This window comes from Buceros rhinoceros, unplaced genomic scaffold (genome assembly GCF_000710305.1).
Source record: "Buceros rhinoceros silvestris isolate BGI_N320 unplaced genomic scaffold, ASM71030v1 scaffold752, whole genome shotgun sequence".
In the NCBI taxonomy this organism is placed as follows: domain Eukaryota; kingdom Metazoa; phylum Chordata; class Aves; order Bucerotiformes; family Bucerotidae; genus Buceros; species Buceros rhinoceros.
The window spans coordinates 62,824-68,812 of NW_010399264.1; positions in this window are offsets into that span (position 1 = coordinate 62,824).

Consider the following 5,989-nt stretch of genomic DNA (forward strand, 5'->3'; position numbering starts at 1 on the left):
ATTCCTGCTAGTCCTTTGCAAAAAATTCCTCAAAATGTCCATCACATCTGCAGAGCTCTCACTCTGCACACCTTTGCAACCATCTTGGATGAATGGAACCGAAGCCTTTGGTGGATGTGTCCCTGCCCTACACTCCAGATGCTGCCCTGTGCAACGTGGTGCAGGGGTCTCCTCTGTCTACATTCCATCCCTCCCCGTGATGGATGACATTATGGTATGAGGCGAGAAAGAGCTCAAAATGTAAAGGCAAAAACTCTCTGAGGAGGCTGGAGCACACACATCCCCAGCCGTGTTAAGGGCAGCCACTCAAGGCAGGATGGGGAGAGTCCAGCCCCAGCACCGCAGCACAGCATGGACTGGGAATGGCTACCTCTGGTACAGCTCTGCTGAGCTGTAATCAGATCTTATCCCATTGAACCTCATGCTGTGACATGTTTATACGACCAGATTCTTTCCCCTTCATTAGTATTGGGGTCAGGAGAAGCCAAAGGTCAGGCTCGAAGCCGATGATTTCACTCCTAAACAAAACCATCACCTCCCTCTACCTTCCTCCTCAAAGAGCTTGGCTCATAAATTTTCATTTAGTGCCACCAAGTTGACTTTTTTTCCCCTCTCACATTCTCTTTAACAAGAGGGATATTTCATTCCCCCAAACCAGAGGGTAGTTCTTTATTACCCTGAGTCCCAAGCTATTTGGGAAGCCTTGGCCAGTATCCTGTCCTGTGCTTCAATTTATAAAGTGCCAGATGGGACTGCTAGAAAAATAAAGGTGGCAGAGCTGTGAAACCTCACGGGCGTCTCTCACCAGATCGCTGTCCCACTGCCCAGTTCTAATGGTTCTGCCATCCGTGTTCCCACAGCATCAATACCCTGTTTGATACTCTGGGAGCTGGAAAGTGCAAAACCAAACCCCACTGCTGGAAATGCACGTGCTTACTTAACTTTGAAGAGAAAACAAGGGGGGGAAAGCTGAAAATGCAGCTGGCTTTCAGGTTTGTGGCTTGCACTCATTCATATCCCAGAGTCCAGCTCAGTGTCAAAGAGCAAACCGAACTGCACGTGCCAAAGTGCAAAGCATCTGCGATTCTCCTTGGGAAACTGCATGACCCAGAGAGGAATGGTGCTTGCTGCAAAGCCCCTCTGCCTTGGACAGCTCTGAGGCTCCAAAACAGTTCAGCCTTGCTATCACTTTACAGATTCTGCACTCTCTTACTGCACTTTTTCAGTGGTGTCTCGGTGCTTGCTCTTCTGATGGCACCCTCCTATTTCGAGGGATGTTTCAGAGCTTAGCTGGCATGGGAAAAGAAATCAGCTCCTAGCAAGCAAGGAGGAGATTTAGACAGCCGATTCCCAAAGAAGTTAATGGATTTGGGTGCTCAAATCCTGCTGAGAGGAGCTGCTTTTCACAGCTGCTTGTGACAAGCCCACAGGGACAATCTCACCCTTCCTGGAGCTGAATACACCTTCTGCCCCAGAGCTGCAGATTCACATCTCACAGCAGAGTCATGCTTAAAAACATGTTTGGTGGTTTCAGCTGGGTCTCAACGCCCATCGAACACAATGCAATAGGACAGTTCAAAACCAGCAGGTGATTTCTAAGCTATGGGGTTCAACTCCTCCAAAGTCTATGACAGCTTCAGGTGAGGGATGCACATCTTCCTTCTTCAACCTGGCCAGGAACCAAACTGTTGTAGATGACTGTTCAACAGTTCCTGCAATCCCTGCATAGCCCAATAGTTTTGTCTGTGCCTTGGTGAAACATAATCAACATGAACAGCTGATCATCACAGCCAATGGTGAACTTGCTACGTCAGTATCTGTAAATCACCTCCAACCAGCAGTAAATGTGTGCATCTCCTACCCAACAAAAAAGGTGGGGGTCATAACCAGCTCAGCTGTCTCTGCTTTTCCAGGCCACTCTGGCTGTTCAGGACAGTTTCCCCTGATTAGGTCCTCCTCACCTCCCCAGCCTACCTCAGTGTGAAGGACAGGGCCTGTGGGTTGGTGCCATCGTGTGGATACAGCTGCAATGAAGAGGAGGAGGAGGAGAGGTGGGAGAAAGAACGCTGGGAAAAGGACAAATTTGGCATTATCCAATTCAGGGCCTAAGCCTAGTTTCCTCCTAGTGATACCGATGGGCTTCAGTGGGACAACGCTGCTTCCTCCAGCAATAATATAATATAATAACAGCAAAAGCACGCACCACTTGTACGTTATCTACGACATCTCCTCATGCCGACAGCAGATCTTCAGGGGGAGTTTTCCCTAATGAAAGCATCAGCAGTTGAGATTAAGATCTCTGCCGTGCTCTCAGAAGCTGAAATGGAGCTGTGAGTGATACTCACTCTACCTTACTCAGGCTTTCACATTTGGAAACTGGGCTGGAACACACTCACACGTGTATCATCCTCTCCAGAATCTCCAGGACTGTCTGGTCTACCAACACAAACATACTCGAACCTGAAGGAAAATCAGGCTGTGGATTTTGGCTAGCAACAGAGGGTGGGTTCTTTGCTCTGGGCTTGCATCCTGTCCTGGAAGTCACTCAGTCCCCAACCTCCAACTCTCTTGCAAAACTGAAAAGCAATCCCAGCCTAGGATAAAAATAAAGGGTCCATGGGGCCCTGACACTCTGGGGTCAACTGACACAGTGGACGTGCAATCAAGCTCCTTCATGTAAGTTTTCCACTACCTTTTACAGGCTGGATCTGAAACGGTGCCAAATGACGAGCAGGGGGGATAACGAATCATGAGCCTGGGGTTTCCTTTGTACAGTCAAAATCCCAAGCCAAGTCCTACTGGCTGGGATGTTCCATTTATCTTGCAGGATAGAGCACTGAACTCTGATGGGCTCCTTCCAAAACTCCATCCGCTGTGATGGAGAGCAACCTGCCCCGACTCAGTGCTTCACTCCTTCTGGGATGAGGAGGGGGAACGAGCTTGGTTCCCACAAGAAGGGGAGGAAGTCTGTGAGGACCCTGTCCAGGCACTGCTCAGCCTCCCTGTCTTTGGAGGAGGCAGTTGTGTCTCCGTACCGACCTCTTCACCTCCCACACACATGCTATGCCTGTCCACCCTTGTCATGTTTTTGGCTCCTGCTGAGTTCACACTGCCAAGGTCTTCGCAGAGTGCTTGCAGCACTGGAGCAGTGACTTTCCACTCACAGATGTGCTGTCTCTGCCAGGATGGCTCTGGAGGAGCTCTGGATCTTGGCTCTGGAAGAGCTGGCCACTGGGGACCTCCTTGGATGAGGTGCAAGGGACACACAGGTGGTTGGCGCTCAACCCTGAGTGCCTGGACTCCCCACGCTTGCACTGTGCTGGTTGTCATGGGTTGCACCACCAGCCTGTAGGTGCAGGTGGAATCTCATTCGCCAATCCATCAGAGCGCATCCATCCTTAGCTAGCTGGCGCTCCATTCCAACTGGGTTTTGCAGCATGTGGATGACTGCATCCAAGATTCATTAAGGACCCAACCCTACATTGCTGTTTCAGATTAAATTGTTCCCAATGCTATGCATTATTATTTGGGAAATGTATGAATTTTTCCCATATGTCTTTGACCTATAAAATGAACACCCCTCAAAACTGAAAGGTTATTGCCAACTACGACGTGTTTTCATTTCTCGTCTTTAAGCACATTTCATGGGTTGCCAAAACCTTTTAGGAGGTTGAAACTGAAGGCCTTGACTCAGGAAAGCACTTCAAACACGTGCCAAATAGGATTTTCGTGCACGTTTTCATCTAAGCACATGCTACAGGCCTGCGCTGGACTGAGATGTTTTCCCAAATTGGTGCCAAAAACCATCTTCCTCGTCATTAACCCCTAGACTCTCAGATTCTGTCCTCAGTTTTATTGACAATCACCTACAGGTGAAATTTGGCATGCAGATGTACAGCTCCTAGATTGCAGAGAGCAGCTAAATATTTGGGGATTGCTGGGGGCGGGGGGGTGCTTTGGGGAGCTGTAAAAAGCCGCAGTAAGTTGAGGTGGGTGATATTTTTTAAATTAGTATTTTCAAAAATACAACAATTTGCAGAAATTTCACAGATGGTTGGTTTTAACAACAAAATCTGGCAAAATATCAGGAAGGCATATTTCGACTGTTTCTAAATGACAACTCTGAAGGGACTTGCGTTCAAAAGGTTTGGGGTTTTTTTAATTTTACAGTATAAAAAGGTCAGTGTCCAAGTAAAATATTTCATTTTAAGCTGACTTAAATATCTTCCTTGACAGAGAATATATCTTCTCTCTATTTTTAGTTTGTCAGAAATTTTCGACATCTCTTTTTTCCGTTCATCCCAAATCAGTATTTCGACTTTTTGAAGTGTTGTTGCTAGAGAAGTCAGTGCTCACGTGTCTATTGTATGTCCTCAGAACTCAAAACAGATCTGAGTAAATGAAGAGGGAATGCAGAAGTCCAACTCTAAAGTTTGTGTTTAAGAGCTTGCCAGTCACCTGGGAGGAATTCAAGCTATGGTAGACACCGTGGGTGTCAAAAGACAAGGGAATCTGTACTCCACTTCCAGGAAAGAAACATTTAATCGTTACAAGGAAAAATACCAGATGGAGACCAGCCCCCACTGAGCTTTCAGCATTCCTACCTGCACTGCTAAATCCCCAAATCAAGCCTCTTCTACAGCGTGCCTTTTATCTCAGCCGCACGGCTCTCTGCGTGACAGAAAATCTATATTCTGTTTGAGCACATTTCTCACATAGTTATGCCGTTATCCCGCATGGTTCTCACAGGAGCTGTCTGAGATGCAGAATGGATGACTGCAGCTTTCCTCTTGCAAGTAGTCCTTGCCTTTTTGAGGTGAGGACATCGGACAACTATAGCAAGGGTTTGCCTGTCCTTTCCAGCTACACAGAGCAGGAAGAGAAGTGTGTTTGGTTAACGACCTTGTGTGACTTGCCCCACCGCAGGACTTTAGGAAAGGCTGCCATGATGTGAGATGCAGGACCATGTAGTCCATAGCAAAGGCAATCGCCTCCACAGGAGTGCGGTGCGGTGCGGTGCAGTGCACAGACTGAGCAGAGCAGTGATGGCAGCTCAGGAGAAGCAGCCTGTGGTAAATAGTTGCTCTCCTGCCCAGGTTAACCAGCTGACATGGAGCAGGGAGCATGCACTCATGGGTGCATCCACTGCTTCTCTCTGCTGGGACCTTTCATCTCCTACCCTTCTCCAGTGCCAGCCTCCTGGGTTCTGGGCTTGTTTTTATCCTCTAACCCACCTCACTAAGCCCAAATTCCCATTCCAGAGCCCCTTAGGTTTGCCAAATTACCCCCTAGGTAATCACCAGATGGTAATGGCAGATAGCACAAGAACCAGTTTGTGCTGCTTGCAACTCTGACCCCACACAAGCATTGCCTTCAAATGCAGATTGTGGAGTAAAGAAAATGCTGCAGGTTTTTATCTGAAGCAAGATAGGAGTTGACTGAATACATTTGGTGGCCCCACCATCAGATCTGGCTCTCCCCTACCAAGGGCAACCCAAGCACACAACTTCAAGACCACTCTAAAAGACACCAGCACCATGACACTGAGCATCCCACCTCTGAGCCTACTCTGAACAAGCTGGAGAGCGTGCTTCTTCACCAACATGCATCCTCAGTCAGCACTTTGGAGATGGTCTTCACCACGCACAGAGCTTACATCAGCAAAGCAACCAGAGCTCTTCCACTCATATGATGATAATACAAGAATATGGCCAACAGAAAGGGGGGAAATGCCCAAATCACATTTTTTGATCCTTAAAAAGCTCAATTGCTCCAAAATGAGTTAAAAATGAAGAAGCTTTAACAGGGAGTTGAAAGAAACAGTAGGGTGGTTCACTTGTTTTTATTCTTATTGTCAAATGGTAAAATTTCTCTCTTAGTTAAGATGTCAAAAGCCTGAGAAGAAAACAAACAAAGCCCAAAGCACCAGCTTCCCAACACCCAACCACAGTGACACATCATGGACACAAGGAAATGGGCTGCAAAACTT